The sequence below is a fragment of the Leopardus geoffroyi genome, chromosome C2, assembly GCF_018350155.1.
Source record: "Leopardus geoffroyi isolate Oge1 chromosome C2, O.geoffroyi_Oge1_pat1.0, whole genome shotgun sequence".
Lineage (NCBI taxonomy): Eukaryota > Metazoa > Chordata > Mammalia > Carnivora > Felidae > Leopardus > Leopardus geoffroyi.
The window spans coordinates 110031814-110058861 of NC_059333.1; the positions used below are offsets into that span (position 1 = coordinate 110031814).

General features: G+C 37.7%; 1 long non-coding RNA gene across 4 annotated transcripts in view; it reads right to left on the minus strand.

The window, feature by feature from the left end:
* LOC123611366 overlaps positions 1–27048 on the minus strand; it is a 416378-nt gene that overhangs the window by 46254 nt on the left and 343076 nt on the right. For all 4 annotated transcript variants that reach the window (XR_006718621.1, XR_006718620.1, XR_006718619.1 and 1 more), the window contains 3 exons: positions 21512–21607; positions 20944–21136; positions 9822–9890 (listed from right to left, as the gene is read on the minus strand). This is a non-coding gene — a long non-coding RNA (uncharacterized LOC123611366). The remainder of the gene's footprint in view (positions 1–9821; positions 9891–20943; positions 21137–21511; positions 21608–27048) is intronic.

The following is a 27048-nucleotide window of genomic DNA, read 5'->3' on the forward strand; positions in this document are numbered from 1 at the left end:
GAAGTACATTCTATAATAATACAGTGAGGATCTGTGAGTGGCAAATTATCTTAATCTTTGACTGAAAATGCCCTAATTTCATCCTTATTCTTGCATTGTATTTTATCCATGTATAGAAATCTTGGTTGATAAGATTTTTACCTTCAGCACTGTTGGGATATCATTCTATAATTTTTTGGGTTTTATTTTGGTTATTGAGAGGCTGCTGCCAATCAAATTTTTTTTCTTTGTTGGTCATGTGACCTTTCTTTCTGGTAGCATTTATGTTTTTCTTTTACTCTTTATCTTCTTGATATATGTAATTTCATTAAAATATGGTCAAAGTTAAATTTCTTTTTAATTATTATACCCAGGAATTTTTAGCTCCTTTATTTTTAGGATTCATACCTTTTATTAATAGTGGAAAATTCTGTCATTATTTTGAAAATTATGATCTTTGCCCATTCTGTCATTCTCTCCTTCTGAAATTTCTATTTTGATATGGCAGGTCTTTTCATCCTTTTTTCAATGTTTTGAATCCCTTTTTCATATTTTTCATCTCTTCAACTTCTTATGTTGTATTCTGAGTAATTTCCTCAGATATTTCTTCTAATACATTGATTATCTCTTCAGCTATATTTAATCTTTTAAACCAATCTACATAGTGTGCTAAGGTTTTTATTTCTGCAACTACTTGTTGGATTTCTGGAATTTCTCTTTATATTTTCTCAGAATCTGTCGACTATTTAAAAAATTTATACTTTATTTATTTACACTATTTATGTATTATTGTGGCTTGTATTACCTTATTTATCTTCAGTTATTTTAAACATTCTTCCTTTTGAGGCTCTCAGAATATTGTTTGATGATATCAAGCTAAAGGGATGCTAACCCTCCTATTTGTTGTTGTTGTTTCTGCTGACTCTTGCTCATGAGTAACTTTGTGCATTTTTGATGACACGCTTATCTTCAGTAGAGAGTTTTTCCTCTAGCAAATCCATAAAATTTAAACTGTAAATTTCTTTGCAGAGAATAGTTTGCATTTACTTCACTGGGAAATAAGCTAAGAAGAGTCTATATATTGATTTCTCAGTTTGAGGATTCCTCAACATTCAGCTGATATAAATTTCAATTCCATACCCAATGGTGGTACAGTAAATTTTACTTTTTATTCTACCTAGAATCCTATAGCTTCCATGTTCCAGTGGTTGGAGGTTTAAAAACATCACCCTTGGTGAAAAGTCTTTAGAAAAAAATCTCATCACTATCATTTTACTATTTGGGAACACAAAGCCATAGCTCTTGTTCCTACTGGGCTTATTACTTATTACTTCAGGTTTTAGCATTAGGTCTTATATCCATGTCCACATTTTTCCTAAGTCTACTCTGGTGACAACCCCTGAGCTTATATTAACTAATTTTCAGTTTACTTGACTTCTGTCACTTGAGGTTACTCTTTTCTTTCCTTTAGACTCTTTCATATATTTCAAATTTTGCTTTGTTTTAATTCAGCATTTCTATATGTTGTTATCAGAGAGGTTCAGTATTAAGCCAGTGTTAATGCATTTTTGTTCTAAACAGAAGGGTACTCAGAGCAAAGCATGTGTAATTTCTATATTTAGAAAGCTACCGACTGCTCCTTTGTGGGCTACTATGGTCAATTTTTGTAAATTATACCTGGGTTATTTAAAACAAAGAAAAAATCTCTTACATTAATAGTTTATTTAATCAAGCTTGGTATGCTTCTCCAATTTTGTAACTTTATACTTGATTTGCTGGGCTAAGTATTATGTAAAATTCGCTTACCAATATTACCATACTGATGTTTATTATGTAAAATTCAATTACCAATATTACCATACTGATGTTGTATTTTCAACAGCTTTTGTTTTATACTTTATTAGTATGTTTTATTGAATGTTTTCTTAGTAAAAAGTTACCTATATGTGCCATTTCTGCTTAAAACCTTATATTCAAATTTGACTCATTCTAATATTCTGATCCCTTCTTTCTTTGCGCTTGCATTTGTTGGGTAGATCTTTAAATACCTTAAAGATCCCAAGTCAAAACTGTGTCTCTTATAGACATCATACGATTCCATCTGTTTTTTGGGCCCTAACTGATACGAACATATATTATTTGCATGTTTGCTATTGTTATGGCAGATGTTTGGGTCTTTTGTCATTTACTTTATGCTTAACGGCTTGGCTTCTAAAATTTTTCACTGCTATTTCCTTTCATATATAATTGTTATTTATTTGATTTCTTCACTCATAATTTAGAAGAAATATGTGCTATATTTTTATATATTTCGATAATAAATGTATACCAATATTTCTGAATTAGTAAATTTAAAAACCTAAACAATATGTGATGTCTCCCTGTATATATATTTATAGAGGTTATAGATTAACAACTTTTATATATCCTTGACTATTTTTCTAGTCAGATACAATTCTTTTTCAATTAATGCTGATAATTTATATTTTCCCTCAAATGAAATAATTTCTTAATATTTCTTTTTGTATTTTATGTATCGGTAGGGTTTTGTCTTCTTGATTAGACTTGCATAGGGATCTATTTTGTTGCCTTTACTATTGTTTCACCATAAAACTCCAATTCCTAGGTTTATCATTTAAGTTTACAGCTTTTCCTTTAAAAATGTATTATATTATTTTCTCCTTCTATTTATGTATTTTATTCTTCTTGCTTTCCTTATGTTTGTATGCTTGTTCTTTCAACTTCTTCAGTTCTTACGCATATTTTATTAAAGGCTATAAATGCACTTCAGAACAGCTTTGTCCTCAGTCTCCCGATTTTGATACATATTGATCTTATTGTTGGCACAGATATTTTGTTTTATTTATTTTATTTCTTTAATATAATTTATTGTCAGATTGGTTTCCATACAATACCCAGTGCTCATCCCAACAAGTGCCCTCCTCCCTGTCCATCACCCACTTTCCCCTCTCCCCCACCCCTCATCTACCCTTAGTTTGTTCTCAGTCCTTAAGAGTCTTTTATGGTTTGCCTCCCTCCCTCTCTGTAACTTTTTTTCCCCTCCGCCATGGGAGGGGGAGACCATCCCCTCCCCCATGGTCTTCTGTTAAGTTTCTCAAGATCCACATATGAGTGAAAACATATGCTATCTGTCTTTCTCTGCCTGACTTATTTCACTTAACATAATACCCTCCAGTTCCATCCACATTGCAGCAAATGGCCATATTTCATTCTTTCTCATTGCCAAGTAGTATTCCATTGTATGTATAAACCATATCTTCTTTACCCATTTGTCAGTTGATGGACATTTAGGCTCTTTCCATAATTTGGCTATTGTTTAAAGTGCTGCTACACACATTGGGGTACATGTGCCCCTATGCATCAGCACTCCTGTATCCTTTGGGTAGATACCTAGCAGTCGCACAGATATTTTAAATATCCTCTTTGGCCAAAGAGTTATTAAAAATAATCTTTTTAGGGGCGACTGGGTGGCTCAGTTGGTTACGCGTCCGACTTCGGCTCAGGTCATGATCTCACAGTTAGAGCCCTGAGTGGGGTTCCATGCTGACAGCTCAGATATGGGAGCCTGCTTCAGATTCTGTGTCTCCCTCTCTCTGCCCCTCCCCTGCTCACACTCTATCTCTTTCTTAAAAACAAATAAACATTTCAAAAAATTAAAAAATACTATGTTTACCTTTCATTAAATTTGCTTATTAAAAACATCTTCTTGGGAACCTGGGTGGCTCAGTCAGTTAAGCCTCCAACTTCAACTCAGGTTTTGATCTCACAGTTCCTGAGTTCGAGCCCTGCATCTAGGAATCCTCTGTCTCCCTCTCTCTCTGCCCCTTCCCCGCTTATGCACATGAGTGCACATATGTGCGTGCGCTCTCTCTCAAAAATAAATAAAAATATTTTTAAAAGTTAAAAAGAATTAAAAATATCCTGTTCTTAAGTACAACTTATTGTTTATGGTTAGAATATACAATCTACTCACAATTTTTGTTTTGTGGAATTCGTAAAAGTTTGTCAACATTTTAAGATCATCTGAAAACATTGTCTATTCTGCTTGTAGGTTAGAGTCTTTTTTCTTTCTAGCAATCTACATTAACGAAGATTGTGTAAGTGCTTTAAAAAATCTGTATTGGCATGGGGCTCAGTCGGTTAAGGTCATGATCTCATGGTTTGTGGATTCGAGTTCCGCATCGGGCTCTGTGCTGAACTCTTGCTCAGAGCCTGGAGACTGCTTCAGATTCTGTGTCTCCTTCTCTCTCTGCCCCTCCTCCGTTCACACTCTGTCTCATCCTGTCTCTCAAAAATAAATAAATAAATAAATAAATAAATAAATAAATAAATAAATGTAAAAAAAATTAAATATTAAAAAATCTGTATAGGCTTAACTGAAATAATAAACTTCGTTTCTTATTCCTGCAATAGTCTAAGGTGGCTATAACTGGTCTGGTGATCTGCTCCGATGATATAGGGATCCAGTCTCCTTTTGCCTTCCTAGGGCACTACTATTCAAAGTGTAGCAATGTACAAATTGTTATCTGTCAGCAATAAAATAAGGAGCTCATAGCAGAATATAAATCAACCGCATTACTTATCACAGTGTTTAATTCAGTTGATATATTGTTCATAGCCAAACTTTTCTCCATGAAGGATGCAGTGCCTGCTTTAGGGCCTGAGAGTGCTCTACTGTATCTTCTATATCTTATTAGTAGGCCAGGAAAAGAGACAGCAGAGAGAATTGTTAGGAGACTGCTTTTGGTAGTAGCCATGCCTAGAAGTGGCATATATCATTCTGCCCACATCTCACTGATCACAATTCACATGACTTCATGCAACTATAAGAGAAGCTGGAAAAATATAGGATGGCTAAGTGCCCAAGAAGAAGAAAAAATGGTTTTGTGAACACAGTAGTCTCTGCTACAACTTTTTCTGTATTTTCCATTCTCTGTGCTCATCATAAGAATATCTGCAACACTTTTGGTTCTCAATTCATTACTAACAACCACATATATATGCATTTCTTCTTACCCAAGACATAAGGATGACTTTCAATCAATACTTACTTTAAGACACAATATTGGGCTTTGTTTTTCTATTTTCTTCATCTGATCTATAAACAAGCTTTTTCCCTCAGTTTATGCATACTTTTTAACAGACATCATTAGGTTGGTTCTCTGCCAACAGTAAATAACAGAACTAGCTGTGTCCATCCTGCCTTGAAGACTTATTCCAGTTCTGATCACATGTCACACTATTGCTGTTGGTACATTTTAGAAACATACATGAATCAGATGCCTGGCCAGTATTACTTTCTAAACTCTTCAACTTGTCAGAGGCTTCTGAATGGCACAAATAAAATTTTTAAATTCTAATCTCACCATGAATCATATTGTTAGTCCCACTTTACACAAAATTGTGTAGTTTTCTCTACATATTCAGAACTTGGGGGTTATAAAAGATTTCTTGATTTTTTTATTATAGGGCTAACTTTTCTGGAAGAGAAAATTTTGTTCACTCTTTCAGACAAATGGTTTAATTTTTTTCCCTTTAATGACCCAATATGGATCTTCCACAGCAACTTGAAGAATGTATTTTAAAACTCATGATTCTTGAAGAACCACCCCAAATCTTAAAGCACAAAGACAAACCAGAGATTTCTGGAATCTCTGTGATAACTCAGCTTAAATCCAGGAAATATAAATGTAAAAACTAATGGGCCATAAAGATCTGAGGAAGTAAGTTTATTACAATCAGACTTGCAAGAGTGACTAATTTATCTCTCAGTTCAGTTCAAGCAATTGTATGTTTATGCTTGGTAGCCTATTTTGAAAAATAATTGTAATAATTTGTCCAACCTGCTTTGCTGCAATGTAGTGTGTTTTAACTTGGTATGCTTTGTTTGAGCAGCTTTGTCAATAATGCAAATTTCTGATTTGTGGCAGAATGTGTATGGTAACAGCAAAACCCAGACCTGGCTTCTATAGAAGGTGGGGTGAAGTTCATATACTTACCTATTTGGAAAGCTATAAAAAAGACAAAGTAATTACTCTATGGCATCTGAAAGGCTGAAACTTGAGTGCTATATATTGCACATTTTAAAAAGTGTGGATCATTTCTATTATTTTTTTCTGTAAAACTTGACTAGGATATCTGTATTTGGGTACCAATCATTGGTCCTTTGCTGTCATTACTTAGTAATCTTAACATCATGTTTTTAAATGTCAGATTCGTCCTATCCAATAGTATGTGTTTTTTCTTTTTTTGCAGTACTTGGGACTATTTCAGAGTTATTATAAGAACTCATTTTTCACTGGATTAGCACTGTGTCTCTCTTATGATCAATGTATGTTTTATGACCTTGTATTCATTTTATTGTCCATATCACTTTTAAAACGTAGCGATGATGGATTACTTAGTGTCATGAACTTGAGTTCATTTTGTTCAGCAAGAATTTTCCAACTTTTTAGCCCTCTTCTTTATTAAAAAAAATTAACGTTTACTTACTATTGCGAGACAGAGAGAGAGAGAGAGACAGAGCATGAGCAGGGGAGGGGCAGAGAGAGAGGGAGACACAGAATCTAAAGCAGGCTCCAGGCTCTGAGCTGCCAGCACAGACCCTGACACAGGGCTTGAACCCATGATCTGTGAGATTGTGACCTGAGCCAAAGTCAGAAGCTTAACCAACTGAGCCACCCTGGCACCCCTAGCCCTCTTCTTTAAAAAGCAACACCTTCTTTCCCATAAATACCAATCTTTGGTAGCCATGCCTTTTCATGCTCACCTCAGAAACTTGATTGGAAGGCAATTCTGTATAGTTGGTCAAATTTCTGGATCACTAAGGGATGAACAGAACTTAGTCCTGCGCTACCATGGTACAGACTGTGATGACAATACATTGGTACCTAGCACATTTAATCTCAGAAATATTTTCATATTTTTGTTTATATTTGGTATTAGTACATGGACAAATGTTTTATTCTTTTGTTGGCTTTCTCTTTAGATTTTCATAATCTATGTTTCAAAGGGGCTGAGAAAACTCTGCAAGACAACTTTGATACTAAAAAACAATGGAGCACTGTAATATTTGTCATTGTCATTTCTAATTGGTTTCATTTATACTATAGCAAGACCTAGTTTGATTTTAAGAGAGCTTATTTTCTCTATGTAGAGCATTGTATAGCAGCTAGCATACCATTTGTTATGTAGTAGATATAAAATTAAATATATTTCTAACCTCACTTGTGGGGGAAGGATAGTCTTATTTTAGATAGCAGTCAGTAAGTTCTGATGCCTTCATTCAGAAGTGACGACAGAATTTCCATACCGCATAAAGAATGCTCAGGAATGCTAGGAGATAGCCTCAAGGGCACTGGGGTATGTGTGTGTATAGGGAGGCTCTGTACAGCTCAGTGACATATGGCCACAGGGTATAATAGAAACAATGTTGAGTCAGCAGGACTGGGTGGCAATGCGAGGATTCTGTCTCAGCCCCTTGAGTTCAACTCTGACCTGGGGAGGCAGGACTAGGTTGTCACTGAGAGTACTTTCTATCTCTACAATCATTCAATTTATGACAGGCCCCTGAAATGTGTCATTTCTAAAGCTAGATATATCTCAGTCCAGTTCTAAATTACGCCAAATGCTCTAAATTAAAACATTTAATTAACCAAATCACTACGTGTTGCATGCATTCGTTATTAAATATCTGATCTACTCATAATCAATGAGTATCCTCTGGTGAAGAGTCAGCTTTTCTAAACTGCCTCACTCACAAAGGCTGATAATCTTTCCCTTATACAGGCAGTTGACACCACTGGGTACTTTTGATTTTCTATTCTGACTTTACTAATGTTTCTGTGATACTGATGAACATCTTGGATTTCTATCTCCTTAAAGAGCTACACTGGATATTAGTTGCATTTTTCTTGAGACTTGTAGCTTATTCTTATATTAAAGTTAATCATTGGGGTATAAATAATATACAAACATACATCCTTTCAGATGTTTCTATAATTTCCATTCCTCCTTTCTCTCATTGCTGACCTCATCCTTAAGTCTTAAAATCTTTTCTGATCTATTTCCTGCCTTTGAGAAACTTAAAGTCATGCAGTCATTTGTAGGTGCCTATCCTATTCTTAAAACATAACTCTGAAATTGCTGGTGAAATTGCTGGTTCATACCAAAAAAGGAGACTTTAATTCATTTCCCTGAAAAGTTGCCATATCCTTTTTTCCCTTCCCTTCTTACCTTACAGAGATATCTTTCTCCTCTGACTTTTTCCTCATCCCAACCACCTGAGCGACCCCCCTTCAACTTCCCCTCCCCCTCTGCCACACATAATCTTTAAGGTACCAATGCGACAAAGAGCTCCCGTGTGTTAACTGACAACTGTGATGAATTCATAGTGACCAACCATCAGACATATGTGGTAAGGGATGAAAAGTTTGCATCCAGTCTCCTTGGAAAGGTGTTCTAAGGTCAGTAGTTGAAGTTTGCTGCGGGCATGGGATGACTAACTGAAGGGAAAGAGATATGTATTCGGAGTCTCCTTATTCTGTTTGAGGACCACTCACTGTGGACAGTCCAGTCTGAGCGCCTTAGAAGGAATGAAGTATTACGTGATGTAATATATTATTTTCATTATCCTTCCTCTTTTATAATATGCAAGGTCTATTTATAGGTGAACTGAAAGATTTTACTGATGATACTTCACAGTATAGGTATTGTACCTTTCATCTTGTTTTCAGTTGTGTAAGAAACACAACGAGTAACTTGAACAGCATCTGTCCATTTGTGAGGAGGATGCATCTGACTAATGAATGAGTCAATTACTCTGAAAATATTTTAATATTTGGAGATATATTTCAACCATTATCTAAACGCAATGCTACTTGCAGAACAAGGGTCTGCAAACATTCTTTTGTGCAGGGGCTGATAATAAGTATTTTCAGCTTTGTGGGCCATTTAAGAGATCTTGGTTGCACATTATTCTTTTTTTAAAAATCCTTTAAAAATGGAAAAAGTGCTAGCACACGGTTCTTACAAAGTTTACCAACTTTTTGTTTAGATTGCAAACATCAGAGAAACTGCCGTACATAGAACTTTATGAGCTTGCTCCCTTAGACAACAATATTCTCAGTAAAATGGACTAAACTTCAATATAACAATTATAAAATTAAAATGCAATCCTAAGACAATGTGATGTATTTTCCATCATCACATATCTTATGGTTAACAAAGTTTTGATTTTTGTCCTCTACATAAGTAATATAAGGAGAATATATAACAATAAAAAATGAAAAAAAAAACTACTTAAAAATATTCCTATCTGGACAAGTTCCAGAAGGTTAGGAGTTTTAAATCACAAAGTAAAAATGATCATCTTCAGTCTAACCCAACTTACTCTTTACTTGAAACTCATCGTTGTCTTCATGCCTATGCCATCTTACTTATATACGTCCATTTGCGACCGAAAGAAATTTATTAAAAATTCCATTCTGAGCATAAAAAACATCTAGCACATATCAGATCAACATTCAAAATGCTGATGGTTAGTGATGAGAATCAGACACTATATAGAAGTATTCCCTTTGTAGACATCAAAGAGAGTCTTTTTATCTAGGGAAGGGAAAACAACAGATGCTTTCAGAAGCACTATGATTAGTTGGTAGAGCCTGAGTATTCATTACATGTGACCTAAACAAATAGAAATAGCTTGGCTTGTAGCTGATTTTGTCATGATGTCCAATCATTCATAATTGTGAATAAAGAGGATGCACTACTGTAAATCATACATTAACTGAATACAGGTGACCAATTGGAAAATAACTCACTTTTTGTCTTTTCTGAAATTCTGCTTCCTCATATATGGTGCTGATATACTGGTAAATAATTTAGTGATTCTGAAACAAACAAAAAAATTATTGGGTTAAGCCTTCTCAATTCTAAGAAAGAAGGTCTTTTTTAGATTAGCAGAACGTTCATAGAGGACAACTATAATTTTTCTGTGTAGTATAAGTAAAGCTAAGAAACATTTATCACTGAATTTCTCAAACCATTTTGTGCTGGAAAGCCTTATCAATCATTTGAGTATATGGCATTATTTTTGTTTTACTTTTTTCCACATATATATATATATATATATATATATATATATATATATATATATATATAAAACAACTATAAGTAACCTGAGTGAAGATTCAACATGAGTCACAAATACACATTCCATAACAGGAACTGCACAATATCATTTAAAAGCTTCTGAACAGAAAGTTTCTATTACATTTTTGTGCTCCAAAGGAAACCCAATGTCCTCATATCTCAAAAATCTTTTGGAGAGAACTTGTGGTTTAAGCAAGTGGAAAAAAATCAATTGCATATTCTCTCTTCTTAGGGAGTATTTTACTTAATGCTTTCAATATTATTAATTTCTTCTCAATTATGAATTGCTCTATTTGTGAAAATTACTTTGGGCCAAATAATAAAGTAAGTGCTTAATATGGAAAGGCAAATAAATGGGTTTCAGTCTCATTAATTTTTTGTTTTCTTTTATTTCATAAAATGTATTTCCATTCAGCAAATTTTAATTACTCACCAATTGTATGTAAAGTCCTATGTTATAATAGGTATATTATGGGATACCAAGATGGATCAAGGATGGTCCTTGTTCTGAAAGTGCTTAGCTTTAGTGATTATGACAATCAAGACATCCAAAACAATATTAAAATAGGGAGACACAGTGGCGCCTGGGTGGCTCAGTTGGTTAAGTGTCCAACTTTGGCTCAGGTCATGATCTCATGGTTCGTGGGTTCGAGCCATGCATCGGGCTCTGTGCTGACAGCTCAGAGTCTGGAGCCTGCTTCAGATTCTGTGTCTCCCTCTCTTTCTGGCCCTCCCCTCTTCCCCCCCCCCCCCCGCCCTCTCAAAAGTAATAAAACATTAAAAAATAAGTCTGGAGCCTGCTTCAGATTCTGTGTCTCCCTCTCTTTCTGACCCTCCCCTGTCCTCTCTCTCTCTCTCTCTCTCTCAAAAGTAATAAAACATTAAAAAATAAAAGACAGAGACCTATTATATGAAATGCCATAAACGAAATAAAGCTGCTTTTATCCTGATTGTTCACACGGATATCTTGGTCTGTACAATGACTTGTCTAAATGTGCCCTTCATAGCTTTCTTGTTACATATGTGATGATAAGAAAGCTTACTCTTAAAATTAGTTGCTGATATATGAAGAAGAGGCAGGCACACAGATACATACAGAACAAGAAAGCTGAAAACTATAAATAGATTGTCAACAACTCTGAAGCTAATTATGAAAATGGAAAGTTAATAGAAATGCTTTGAACACATGCTAAATTTCTACGGTAAGTCATTCAATCTCTTTAAATATTTGCTAATGCTATAGTGCTTTTGTACAAGTTATTTTTATAGATCAAGAAATCTGTGATTCTCTTTTATTTAGAAATGATTTTCTATTCTGTAGCATGTGTAAGGTATGATTATACATTTTGAGAGCAATTGAAGCTCTACCTCATCATTACAGTGAATCCTTCCAGACAGAACCATAAACAAACAGCCTAGTCCTCTGTGGGAGACAAGGATGTACACGTTTGATTAATGGTTGGCACGGATGACACCTGGAATCCAAACAGTTGGAGTCATACCTCAGGAAATGCTTCAAGGACATAAGGAAGCACCATCTGAAGCAACACAGATGCTGATAACAGAGAAATAGTTATATCCAGGATGAAAACTGTGAATAAAGGAAGCAACTGAACTTAAATAGAAACCAGAGGGCAGAATGCAGAGCAGGAAAGGGACAATGAAAGAACAAAAGCAGTGGGCCTGACAAGTGGCACCTGCTCTCATGATTCATACACCTTTTCCCCTCCTTTCGAGTCGCTCTTGAGCTAGCTCCTCTTCAGTCTTCCCTCCTCCAGATAGGGTCACTGAGCCATTCTCTCCTTTAACATTTGTTCTTCCCTTATTTTAACTCTATCTCTGTGTCTTGCTCATTTAAACTTTCATTCTTCCTGCTTGCTTGCTTTCCCCCTCCACCCCTGTTCTTTTTTCCTGAAGGATAAGGTCCATCTTTCTAAGATTGAAAAATTACGGCTTGATTAAAAAACTCTATATTTATTTCTGGACAATGGTATTTATACGGATAACATTTTAGTGAGTCAAGACTCACTTACAGAAAGGATCTATTACTGCAAGTCCCACGTGGCCACACTGGTCACAGTGGGATTTCCGAGGAAATAGAAGTCACAGTTGATCATCAAGTCTTATGTTCAGGTGTTTTTTCTGAAGCTCAGTTGATTTATATCTAAAGTGGAGCTGATATTGCATTTTTGAGGGTGGAAATTTATCTCGCTGAGAGCTGAGATTCTGAAATGACTACTTATGAAGAAATTGCCTTATATCTATGTTCCTTAAAAAGTTTCTGTTCTTTTGATATGTTCTCAAAATTATGCTCTGATGTAGCCTGGACATGTATTTCCCAGTCCTGAAAGAAGATTTATATCAAAAGAAATAAAGGCACATGACCCTACTAATGATGGGTACTGAGAAAACAGACAATATAGTTATTTTATGTCTCTCAGCTAAGCTAGTGATTTAAAGGTAAAAGAAAAGCTTAAAGCAATTTTCTTTAGAACATAAAGACAGAGAAAAGTCCAGATGGACATAAACTATGCTCTTGGTGAAAGACACACAACTACAAATATTCATATTGCTGGTGAGTGGATGTACAGTATAGGTATTATCTCTTGTCGATCTCATGAGTAAAAAATGTAGCTTCTCTTTACAATAAAGTTAGGGAGAGACAGGACAATTTGTGTTAGTAAGGTGAAAAATCCTTTGCCAGTCAAAGGCTTTTTGGTAAGAGTTAAAGCTCATAGTAAATAAAGAATTCTGGAATCAACGGTGTGGACAGGCTTCAGGAAGACCCTACACTTAGCTTACTTTAGACTAGGGTCACTCTATTATTGCATTGATAATAGTGAAGGGCTTATGATCTTAACAACTACTTTTTCAAAAGTTATGTCATCTATACTTTAACATACAAATCATTGAGTTTAAGTCATGGTTCATTTTCTTAGTTAACCATCAGAGGTCATGCTCACTCATGGATTATTATCCCTGGTGACAACATACTTTATAGTTACTGTACCAAGAGGAAACCAATTCACCTCCTAACTCCCCAAGCATTGGCTGTGCAAAACGTAATTTATTTGTTCATCCTGATATTAACTTAACAAAATTTTAGTTTATGCCCTCGGCGTTGGAGATGCAATAATAAAAAGAAAGACACAGTTTCTTCCCTTATAGAAAGGGAGACAGAAAATTAAATTATAATGGATTCAAAGAAGGATAATTCATAAAGAATACATAATTCTTCTTAGGATGGCCAGAGAAAGGGCTGGTGTTTTGGCAAAGGGTTGTGAAAAGATGCAATTAAAACTTTTTAAACAAGGGAAAAGAGTGGCCAGATTTGTGATTTAGAAAGACCTTATTGGCTACAACGTAAATAATTGAATAGAGGATGACAAGAGTGAAAGCCAAGAATATCTTTTGAAGTTTTTCAGGTCTTTGATGACAATAACCTGGCTGAGGGAGGTGACTTTAGGTAAGGAGAGAAAAGAAGAGATTCAAGACCATTTGAGAATAAATTAAGAAGCTTTGATACTTTATTAGATGTGAGGAGTCAGGGAAAGGACAGGACTCAAGAATGACATTCAGATTTTGAGCATCTGAGTAGATGGCCAATCAAGGATATTCAGTAAGTATTTGGATCTATATAATCTGAATGCACAAATATAGACAGTGGAGTAGCCAGCATAGACACGGTGCTATGTAGTTCCGTCTGTGATGGGGATTAATAGTTTAGAAAGCAACACAAGTGCTTTTTTAATGGTTGCTAATGGGAAGAATGTGGCAAATTAATAAGAATTCCCCAGGCTTTAAAATTAGCTTTTCACTTTTGTTGGTTTCCAAGAAAATCCTTCATAGAAGAATTAATTAATTTCATGAATTTATTTAAAAAGTAATTACTTAAGAATAATTGTGGAATTATAAAAACTGTTAACCTGTTTGTATGTGTATCCTAAATGGGAATATCAATCATACTTAAAAAGCACACTTTTCTTATATTTTTTCATTTTTAATTTATTTAAACACCACATTTTAAAACAATGCATATTTTCAATCTTAGATAATTTGACTATAACGGGAATTCTAAATAGGAAATCACCAAGTATTCATACAAAAACCACTTATAGCCTCTACTAATTTAGGCTCAGGGTTGGGGGAAGTTCCGTAATAACCAACTATAAGCAGTTCACTTGATTCACTGAAGGCAACCATGAATAGTTATCGTAACTTGCCTGATTAAAAAGTTTCCTGGGGGCGCCTGGATGGTGCAGTCGGTTAAGCATCCGACTTCAGCCAGGTCACGATCTCGCGGTCCGTGAGTTCGAGCCCCGCGTCAGGCTCGGGGCTGATGGCTCAGAGCCTGGAGCCTGTTTCCGATTCTGTGTCTCCCTCTCTCTCTGCCCCTCCCCCGTTCATGCTCTGTCTCTCTCTGTCCCAAAAATAAAAATAAACGTTGAAAAAAAAAAGTTTCCTGGGCTATGGATGAACAAACTATAGTCAATGAACTTTCAGATAAGATGACTTAATTAATTTTAGCTTCTGTTATTTATAATAAACCTTTTCTTAACATTTACTCTAACTCATAATTAGTTTGCTCATGATTTCCCAATGTTTACCTTCAACTCACATTTATCTTTTGAACTCTAAACAAATTGGGTAAACAGTATTTTGAAATATGATTTAAGGTTTCCTCCTCAACATTTTCTTATAATTTTTGCTCTGCCACCAATTCAGTCATGGTAATTCATTACCTCACGGGAGGGATGATGCAATAGAAAGCAGAAGTAAATTTGGGGGCTTTTCGATTTCAACAGCCTATCCCTCAAGAGAATATGGGGAAGAATTCAGAACATAAAAATGGATTTGGAAGGATATACGATAGTCAAAGGGCACAGGTTTTCCATTCTGGAGACGATTCAGTGTCTCCTGGCTGGGAAAGAAAATGAATCAGAGAAGCAAAGAAAGCTGAGATATTGATGCATCCCTGAGAAGGTTTTTTGTGTCTGCCTCTCTCTCATTCACCTCACCACATCCAAGCCAGGACCAGGTCCCAAGGCAGTGGCTGGAATCCTAGTGTAGACAGAAGTTGTTTTTCCCCAGACCCTCTCCAGACTTACAGTACTGCACATCAAGACTTACTAAAAAGCAACATTAATTAAAACAATGAAATATTAGGGTGCCTGGGTAGCTCAGTGTACTGAACATCTGACTCCTGGTGTCAGCTCAGGTCATGATCTCGTGGATCATGGGTTCAAGCCCAAGGTTGGCTCCACACCGACAGCATGGAGGATGCTTGGGATTCTCTCTCCCTCCTCTCTGCCCTTCACCTGCTCAAGCTTGCTCTCTCTCTCTCTCTCTGTCTCTGCAATTAAACTACTGGCTCAATTAAAATATCAATATTGGGAAACTTGGGATTTTGCTCCTACCTCAAACCAAAATATCAAGTCCAGGTGGATTATTTATCTAGATGTGAAAGTTAAAACAATAAAGTTTTAAAATGTTTATTTATTTTTGAGAGAGATAGAGACAGAGAGACAGAGACAGAAGGAGGGAGAGAAAGAGGGAGACAGAGAATCCCGAGCAGGCCCCGCACCATCAGCGCAAAGCCGGACATGGGGCTTTAACTCATGAATGGTGAGAACGTGCCCTGAGCTGAAATCAAGAGGTGCTTAATCGACTCAGCCACCCAGGTGCCCCAAAACAATAAAGCTTTTAGAAGATAATATAGGAGAATATCTACACAACCTTAAACTTAGAACAAAGAAAGACTTCTTAACGTAAAAAAGCACAAAACCTAAAGTAAAATGGTACAGTCCTGATCCTCAAATGGCTTTGGCACAGTCTACAAAGATGCTTTAGCTTCGTTTCAGGTTTTTCCAATTCACGTGGCACACAAATAGCAATCACGGTGGCTAACACATCTTCCAGAAACAACACTACAGCAGTTATTGATATAGATTCTTCAAAGATCTCCTTATCTCATCATTTGCTGTAGCGAAGGCTGATTTTGTAGATTCAAGGACAAAGGTAATTATTTCAAATCTTTAAGGGAAAAATTTTAAAGCTGTATCAAAGGAGAATTGGGGAAAGGGAAGGCTAATTTTCTGAGATCCAGGAATCCTGTGTTCCATGCTGCCTCTGCTGCTAGCTTAGAAAATATCAGTGTTTCTGGGCTTCATATTCATCCCCAAATGGAGAATGATAATGTCAATTTGTGAACGACTATTCAAAGGATGTGGTAAACATAAATGCAGTATTAAAGCTTTGTGAATTCTTCACAGAAAATAAACGCAATGTAAACCCAGCAATGCCATGATTAAAACATGCTTTATCTTCTCTATATTTCTAGACATAACGGTTATTTACATAATCCTTCCAGTACCTAGAAGAGCTTATGCCCACATCATTTCACTTACATCGATTGCTCTATAGAACCCACAGATACCTGTACTTGGATTTCTTGAGTAATAACCACTGCAACTAATTATAACTTTTTGAGAAAGAAATTTTAAAAACAGTGTCTTCCTCAAATGGGCTACATTTAAAATTCAGTGAATGAAATTTGACAAAAATCCATTAAATTAAGTCAGGGTTATCCGATATTGTATTAGAAAACCTCATCAGTATAATAAAGTAAGAAACAGAAATAAAGATGTTTGGAATTTCAGATGGTAGGATTGTATCTATAGAAAATCCAAACAAATGTATAACTAAATTATTAAAGCTGATAAGTGAGTTTTACAAGGTTAGTGGATATAAAGTCAATATTGGCAAAAATTAATTGTAATGTTAATACCAGCAGGAAAACATTTAGTTAAATTTGAAATGCAGTGCTTTCACAAGAGCATAAAAGCATGAATATGTAGGAATAAATCTCACAAATGATGTTTAAGACCTCTATCCGAAAACCATAATTATCGCTGAAATGAATTAACAAAGGGCAAAGTAAATAAGGTAATATATATCTGAAGAAAATAAATCACTGTCTCAAGAAGATATCTGCACTCCCATGTTCACTGCAGCATTATTAACAATAACCAAGACATGGATACAACCTGAGTCCACTGAGAAAGAAGAGGATAAAGAAGTTCTGACACACACTCAAACTCTAAGATGAATCAGTTCTGGGCATACAGCATGGTGACTATAGTTGAAAATACTGTGTTGTATATTTGAAAGTTGCTAACAAAGCAGGTCTTAAAAGTTCTTACCACAGGTGCACGCGCACACACACATATGTAACTGTAGGGTGATGGGTGTGTTAGCTAACCTTAGTTTGGTAACGATTGTGCAATGTATATGTGTATCAAAATGTCACCATGTACACTTTAAATGTAATGTTATAAGTTAAATTATATCTGAATAAACCCGGGCGGGCGGAATTCTGTTCCTTAAAGATTTGAAATAGTTACTTCTGTCCCTGAAACTTCAAAGTCAACCTTCACTACAGGGACTAATTAGATCCAGAGGTTTTCAAAGAATCTGTATCACAGCAGCTACAGTGTTGCTTACTATAAGATGTCTTTACCCACAGTGATTGCTACATGCGTGCCCAGTGCAATGGAAAAGTCTGAGAAACAGCTAAAAGCCAAGGCCATTTGAGGATTTGTGGTTGTATCATTAGTTGCTAGACATGTTTGAATCTCTATCACACTCACAGTTAGCTTTAAGCATTTCCTTCAGAAAGTTCTCCATCGCTCACTGATTCCAAGCACATTTGGCTGCTGCCTGTGTAATGAATGCCATTGTTTCTTAATTTTTTCTGCTTGTTTGGTGAAACTGCTTCAAGGTTGCTGTAAAACGTTTTCTGACACTCCATTTCTGCTCTTGGTACATGACACACAGAGTCCTGTCGTAAAATTGTAAAATATTTGGTATCTGTAAGTTTTGAGGAAGCTCAAGGCAGGAATTATATTGACAGCTTCAAATGTGAATTTCGAGCCCAATTCTAAGTATAAATTTGACATTTTGCTGTTTTTTAAAAACTTCCTTTCTTTTGGTTTTATATTTTCATTTGACCTCTTTTTTTTTTTTTTTTTTTTTTTTTTTAACTCAAAGCAAATTAGTGCTGTGGTGATGTCTTCCCAGGAAGGAGACTCCCCACAGAATGCATACTGCAGCTACATCAAGCATGGCATATGAAACCACAGAAACTAGGGATACTGTTAATCTGGGTGGGAGGTCTGGCTCTAAAAAGCCAAAGAAGTCTTCTACTCTCACTTACGGTTTTATGTATCAGCATGAACCAAGAGCCAAGGTGATTTGGGTTTCTATTTTCAGTGTATAATTTGGTTCCTTGAGATGATATTGAACTACTTATATAACAAACATACAGACATTGAATCAATACAACTTTGCTATAGCTGTTGTTGCTGTGTTACTATGTTGGGAAAAAAAAAGTTGTATGTTGGAATCTTCTTTTTTTAAAGTTTATTTATTTATTTTGAGAGAGACAGAGAGAGACAGAGAGAGAGAGAATGGGCAGCAGAGGGGCAAAGAGAGGGAGAGAGAGAAATCCAAGCAGGCTCTGTACTGTCAGCGCAGAGCCCAAGGTGGGGCTCAATCACAGGAACCAAAACACGAGAACATGACCTGAGCCAAAATCAAGAGTTAGACACTTAAATGACTGAGCCACCCAGGCGCCCCAGATTGGAATTTTCAAAAATGTAATTCTAAGACAACAACCAGGTGACAACATCAGGCAATATTTATCAACCCCTTATTTTTATCATTGTGTTATATTGTGATACAGCATGTTATCAGTACAAAATGCTTTCCCTCCGGGGTTCACACCTGACAGTGATTTCTAGGGAACCCAACAGGATTGTGTTCCACTGGTCAACTCGCAGGAGAGACCAGAAGACATCTGAAGGAAAGAATTTGAAGTATTAATTTCTAGACTAGGGAGTCTGGCAATTTGGAATACAGTGGAGTGTCTGTCTTGCTAGGGAGGAGCAGGACAGAGGGGGGAAAGGGCAGCCAGTGAAAAGGACTGCCAACCATACAAGAAAAGGTAACTTTTAAGAAATTTACCTCCTTTCCCCACTGAAATCAATTATCTGGGTGTTGATGTGAGAGACACAAAGAAGGGTCCTTTACTCACTTATGGTCCCTGAGAAGAGAGGACAGCATGGAGCAAAGCGGAACAGCAGAACATGGACGAGCCTTAGAGGTCAGGGGTGGGGGGTGCAAGACCAACTGAGTCTTGGGCAGAGCATTGCAGCTCCCGGGCACTACCTCAGCAGTTAGGGCAGAAAAGGGAAGAGATCTGCTCCCTTATGCATGTGAAGTGTCTGGTGCATGGTAAAGAAAGTCGACCCAGAAAATTCCTGTTTGTTGCTGTTCTTCTGTTCCTATTTTCAGTCCCAGGCCAATACAACCTGCGAAAAGCAGATTACATAAAAATTGAAATACTCTCTTGAGAAAAAGAAAGGCACACCCTTCAACTTTCCCTTGGCCCATATTCCTTCCTAATTTTCCATCTTCTTAGATAATGTTTCTTATACCTGAAACATCTCTCTACTTCTGTGCTGCCCCCACCCATTTAATCGTATCAGTCATGGTGTAGAAGCCATGTTAAACTGAATTCTAACTCACATCCTATATCATAGTGTGGATGGTTTGAATTTATTCTTTCATCTGCTCTCCTTATTTGTGTTTCTTTTCCTGGTCAATTTTATCCGTCTGTCAGGTCACCTAATATGTAAGGCCTTTGGAGCCACCCCAACTCCTCTTTCAGCCTCACTCTCATTCTGCACATTGCACATTTCCTCTGCTCTCTCACTGGGCTGTACTCCACTCTCAGGCCCTCACAGCCAGCCACACACAGCTCTGCCCTAAATTGCTAACACAGCTTCCTACCAGCAGCCACTATCCCCTCTTCTGTCCTCTGGAAGCTACCAGAATTATGTCTGCAGAATGCAAATCAGATTATGCCATTTCTTTATTTTTTTTTAAAGATTATTTATTTACTTTGAGAGAGAGAGAGAGAGAGAGAGAGAGAGAACATGAGAAGGGGAGGGGCAGAAAGAGAGGGAGAGACAGAGACTCCCAAGCATGCTCCGTGCTGTCAGCGCAAAGCCCCACACAGGGCTTGAATCCACAAACCATGAAATCATGACCTGATCCAAAATCAAGAGTCAGACGCTTAACTGACCGAGCCACCCAGGCGCCCCAAATTATGTCATTTCTTTAACTTAAAATTGCCCGTGCTTCTACAAAGAACACACTAGATGTTTTTTAAACTGGGAGTGGGGGGGTAAAGAGATGCATGATGGCTTTCAAGGAGGTCTAAGAACCCTCTGACACTGCACTCAAGGACTTGTTTTATGAGCATGATGTATGCTTGTCACTAAGTGTCAGAGGATTTCAACAGACCCTCAAAAGTGTCTGTGCTGTGACACGGCCTGTGCTCGCCACCAGGTCAACCAAAGCAGTACAGCGCAATGCAAGGGGAAGGAGCACACAGTGCCGAGGGTACCATTGAGTTCCAGAGTCAGACAGTCCTGGGTTCAGTCACCTTGCTGGCTGATCTGGCACATGGGGTAATATCCCTCTTCTCATAGGACTGTTTTAGATATTAACTTTAATAACAATGTAAGGTAACTGGGAAATAATAGACACTCAGCAAATTGTTGCTTCTTCACTGTAAATCTTCGGACGTCCAAAGACAAAATATTTGTAAGAACACTACTCTCAACCTCCCTAGCAATAAATCCCTCCTTTATCAGTTGGTGATTTTTGCTTCAAGTCATAAAAGTCCATATCAAATTGGCTACATCATTTAAGGGAATATATTACCTCATGTGGCTCAAAAAGGCTCAGAGAGAGAGTATGCTTCAGGTGTGCACTTTGTACGAGACTCCACCTCCAGTGTTCTCTTCTACTTGGCTCTGTTCTTCCCTGTGCATCAGATTCTTCTTCGGGCCAGTTTTCCTCGTGGTGACAAAGTGACTACAGCAACTCCAGCCCTCACAACTGCACTTCACACCATCTAGAACAATTAACAGTATTTGCATCCGGGAATTCCCAGCCAAAGTCCGAGGTTCCTTCTACTAGGACTGAGATGCCCTCACTGGCCCACCCCTGAGTCCACCTCTACCCCTGAGGTTACATCTTTTGCCATAAGCATCTCTCGAGCCAGCTGAATCCACAAAGGGAATTCAGGGCCATTGTGAAGAACAATATTTACAAAATTTAACAATCCATATGACACAAACAACTAATCTGAGCACATACCAGCCCATTCAGAACAGATGTCAGTTGGAAAACAACCGGTATTTCTGGACTGGTGCTGAGAACTGAGTCTCAACTCTGCCTTGGGGGAGGAAAAAGATGTTGGCACCTCTCAGGGATCCACTGTGCATACCTACTCAAGAATGAGCTAATCTTCATCATTCTTCACACCATGCTTTGCAGCTAGAAAATCAGGATTCAGCTTGTGCTACCTGCTAATGGGCTTTGCCTAGAAAATAAGGTAGGAAGAGAGAAAAAAGGCAGTTATGACATCTCCTATTCTCTATAAAGAAATAAATCCACTGGAGAGGAAAAAAAAAACCCTCTTAACTCTAAAAATGTTTCTAAAAAGTTCTACTTTAACACTTCAGGTTGGTAATTTATACCACTCTCATACACAGAAACACTTAGAAATGCATTACTTCCTTTTAATCATTTCAAGTCATTTTCAAAAGTTTAGCAATCCTGAATCAATTTTTAGTCTACGACAGGAAGACCAATTAACACTGTTTGCTATTGTTTAGTTTCATTTCATATGAAATTATTCACAAATCATTTCTCGAATCCAACCCAGGAATTCAAACTGTGAGCACAAAACAGAGCCTCACATTATGGAGAAACATAACTGGGCAACTTTGCTTCTCCTTTGCCTCTAAGTTCTGCTTTTCTCAGCTATGGGTCTGGAAACTTTCCAGATGCCAACAGGGCGGGGGAGTTGTAACACCGGCTTGGCATGTGAACCACAGCACAGATTCTTCAGCAAAACGTCAGAGTAATAACGTGAATATGCTGGAATGTGGGGGGGAGAGTGGCAGCTGGTCTTTAATCTTAGGTAGTATTTTCTTTTGAAAAATCAAATTAAAAAGAGAATGTGTGTCCAGATTAGCTGGTTTGAAAACCCTTGGTTTATCTGAAAGTAGGAAGTAGCTTTAACATGTCTCAGAGGCAAGGATAAATCTGTTACTATTCTGTTTGTTGTAGTTAAAGGATGCAGTTACCGTGGAGGACTTCCACAAGAATAACTTATTTTAGAACTTCACATGAAATATATGAGGAACACATGTCATGGTCCCGTTTCACTCATTCATTTATCTGCTCATTCATTCCATTCAAGAAATGGCTGCTGAACCAAGAACACTTGGTTGTCAGGCAATGTTCTAACTCCTTCAAGGACAGAATACAACCAAATAGGCTAAGTCCTTGCTCTCTTGGAGCCTGTATCCCAGCGCAAGGCGGACGAAAGAACAAATAAATTTTAAAATAGCAAACAAATAAGCACAAAATATATAGAATGGTGATAAATGATATGAAAAAGATCAATAGAGTTACTGAATGGAGAGAGGGGTCGGTGGTGAGGTGATACATGTAGGAGGTCAGGGAAGACCTTGCCTTTGGGTAGAGAATCCTGAATGAGTAAGAGAACAAGCCTGCAATATCTGGGCTAGAGTGTTCCAGGCCACAAGAACAGACAGCATGCACAAACCTCCCAACACCCCTGTGACATGGGTAGGGCAGGTAATTGAGCCTTGGAGACCCGAGGAAACTGGGATTCAGAGCACTACATAGCAGACCCAGGAATGGAGCTCATCAGTTCAAACTCCCAATCTTTTGTTCTAGAAAGATCAAGTGCTACTTAAGTGCTTTCCAAGCTTTTCAGAGTCGCTTTTTAATTGAGACACTTTCCTCGAATAAAAATTTAAGTGGAATCTCAATTTGTGAAATGGATAAAAATGTAACCCCTAGGGAAGAAGTGAGCAGGAAGTGTTTGCTCATGCCTCATGCCCAGCCCTGGCCCCAGCCCGGGAGGCCTTTCCTCTGAGGATCCTGGGCATCTCCTGCAGGCTCCTTGCATCTCCCTCGGTGCTCTTGACACAACCCTCCGTGCCTGGGGGAAAGAATGCGTGAGAGTGGCTAGTGAAGGATACAGAAGGAAAAACAAATAAACAAGGCATATTACGCCAAGACCAATCGTCTCCATCTGCTTGCAGACCTGCAGAAAATGGCCTTTTATTTTTTTCAAGATCCAATGCAAAGTTTCCTCAGTTTTGCAGGGAGGCAGCATTTGATATCTATTTCTCCACCACAGATTACTCCCAAACTTAGTGATTTAATACATCAAATAGTTATTATGTCTCAGTTTCTCTGGGTCAGGAATCTGGGCACAGTTTATCTGGATCCTCTGACTAACACCTTCCATGAAGCTAGGATTAATGTGTTGTCATGTCATTTGGGCAGCAGGGATCTCAGGGCTCTGCTGGAGGAGGATCTGCTTCCAGACTCATTCGTGTGCTTGTGCTAAGGTTGAATTTTGTGCAGGTTGTTGGACTGAGGGCCTTAGTGTCTTGCTAGCTGTTGGCTGGGAGCCCTTAGTATCTTGTCACCTGGGTCACTGCACAGGATAGCTCACTCCATACGGCAAGCAGCTGGTTTCGCTCAGAGCGAGAGAGCAGACAGAGAGAGTAGACAAAAGGAAGTCAGAGTGTTTGTGTAGCCTCACTTCCAAGGGGACATCCCACCACTTCTGCTTATTTTACTCATTAAAAGGGGATCACTGGGCCCAGGCCTCACTCAAGAAGAAAGAATTCACACAAAGGTGTGAATTCCAGGAGGCAGGGATCTTTGGGGGACATTTTTGAGGCTCCCTACTACAAGAAGGAAAACATAAATTCACATAATCATTAAATGGTTAATATATGCAATAAACTTTTAGTCTTTTTATACATTATTTTACCTTGCTTTACAACAACCTAAAATATGTATGTTGGTGTTTCTTTCATCAGTCGTTTTTAATATGGTGTCCTTGTTCTGTATGCCTTTTTTTTTTTTTTTTACTCTATGCTAGGAAATAAAACTTCTTTTCAAAAAGACCCTATTCAGAAATTTCTTGCTTACATGATTAGTTATAATTCCACTTCAGTACAGATAGAAACCTTCATTATAGATATTATTAAAATTCTTGACATCTTTTCTAGAAGTACAAGGAAAACCTCAGTAAGTGCCCTCAAAAGTACTCACAAGCAAGTTTTGTGGACGAGCTAAAAAATATCCTGGGCTATTTCTGTGTTTAATTATCTACGTCATCAATTAGTCTTTCTAAAGTTACCTATAGAATGATGAAGTTGAGTGTATTGAAGAAGTTTGTCCACCTGTCTGCATTCTTCAACAAACTTTGAAGCATCTTTTTTTTTAATTTTTCCTAATGTTTACTTATTTTGAGGGAGAGACAGAGTGCGAGCAGGGGTGGGGTGGAGAGAGAGAGGGGACACAGAATCTGAAGCAGGCTATAAGCTCTGAGCTGTCAGCACAGAGCCTGATGCAGGGCTCAAACTCACGAACCACAAGATCGTGACCTGAGCCGAAGTTGGACGCTTAACCAACTGAGCCACCGAGGCGCCCCACCAAACTGTAAGCTTCTGGAGGGACCACTCTTTATATACACATTGCCTGACACACACAAGTGCTCTGCAAACATATGCTGAATGAGTGACCAGCAGTGACTTCACAGGGAACCACAAGAAAACTCTGCCAAAATAGCCATATCTAACTACTTAAAATAATTAACAGTCTTTATGTGATAACATCCTTCAGGGAAGAATTCAAGAATTTATTATATAGCAGATAACAGTTCTAAAGGATCCTAGACATCAGATATCAGCTCCTCCAGTTGGTCCAAATATATAGGTGAAGAGCTCAGTCAATATAGTCCAGAAGTTACTCTAATGAGTGACATGTATTCTGTGACTCGGCACTTAAAATAGATTGTGAAGACATCAAGAAGGCAGAGTAGAGAGCCTTCCGTCCAACTGCAGCAGAAGCATTTTTAAACAATTTTGCACACTTTATTTACTATTCATGTTATGGGGATTGAGTGGGATTGGGTGAAGATCCAAGATTAGGTTCCATCTAGATGGCAGTGCTCTTAAAATGTGAGAGGTGGTCAAGGAAGAGGAAATCAAGGGTGGGGAGGTTTAAGGAACTAAAAGAGATGCTGGAGCCAGTGTATCAGTCCAATCAGCAGCAAATTTTCTGTTCTTTCCTCCTCTCTTTCCTGGTTCATTAGAGAGGGCTGGGCAAGGGAACCATACCTGGTTTTTAGCCTCCCAAGTCTCAGATCCTATTTATTATCCTGAGATGCCACTAGCTTCTCTCAGGTTCTTGCTAGGTATTCCCTCTACCTTTACTTTACATTAAAAAAAAATTGTGAGGAGGTGGATTTTTGAACTAGCAGAGATGACCATCAATGGCTAAGCTTGGCTTTGCCCTCCAACCACCACTGGCCTCCTTGCTCCTGCTGTGACCCACCTGCCACACACAGGATTTACCCTGAGGCACACCAGTAGTTAAGTTAGGGCTACAAGATTTTTTCTTTTGTTTTGTTTTGCTTTGTTTTTGCTTTTGTTTTTTAGCAACGATTTTTTACAAAAATAATTTTTTTTAACATTTATTTATTTTTGAGACAGAGAGAGACAGAGCATGAACGGGGGAGGGTCAGAGAGAGGGAGACACAGAATCTGAAACAGGCTCCAGGCTCTGAGCCGTCAGCACAGAGCCCGACGCGGGGCTCGAACTCACGGACCGCGAGATCGTGACCTGAGCCGAAGTCGGCCGCCCAACCGACTGAGCCACCCAGGCGCCCCTACAAAAATAATTTTGAAGCAATCAAATGCAATACACTGCAATGACCTCTGTTTCACAAAGCTTTATCTAACAAACCCCCAGCTGATTTAAATGACCCTCTTCTTTATGCCTTTCCTGCCCTGCGTATCTCTATCCCAGTACTCACCATATTATACTGTCATCCCTGATTTACTTGTTCCTCTCCCGACTAGGCTGGGACCTTTAGGATCATGGCATATCAGACATGCTGGATGCCACAAGCTCTTAATATTATTTGACTAAAATAGTAAAATAAGAGAGTGAAAGAAATGAGGATTTAATTAGAGGCATCTTTCTTTTTCATTCTAAAACTATCAACTAAGCTGACTGGGAAAGAGGTAGATGAGAACTTCTGGATGGTCTCTTACTTTAGCAAAGTGTTAAGAAGCAACTTCTTCCAACCCCAGCACCACTACCACCAGGTAGGTTTTGTAGGAAGGTTCAAACCCATCACTTTGGAAGCTGTGTGCATTTTGATGAACTGTTATTTGGGCTGAGATTGAATGCAAACTGACCTCCCTGAGCCAACGTAACTGTCACTGTTTATTATCTTATAGAGGGGATTGCATAGTATTTACATTATATAGTATTTACAGTATTACATTCATAGCACTTAAGAAAACTTTGGTGCAAGGCATGGTATCTCCACTTGGAGTCATGTAATCTTGGTCAGACTATTTAACTGCCTGAGTTTCTCCATTTGTGCAATGGAGGTAACAATAACAATAAGAAGAAATAATATCAACAAACACAGCCACACTTGCTTCTCCCTTGTGATGCAGTTGTGAGGACCAAGGTGATGATGATTGTGCAACTATTTCCTAAACTATAAAGTACAATTTCTGCCAAGAGCCTCTCTGAGAAGCAAACGTAGAAAGCAAGAATTGACTGATCAGAGTGAGTCTGAGATGTTAACACTCTGTTTGAGGAGAAGGATTTTCCAAAATCATAATGCCTTTATGAGTCAGCACAGGGCTCAACTTCAAACTCTCCTTTTACATATGAATATACTTT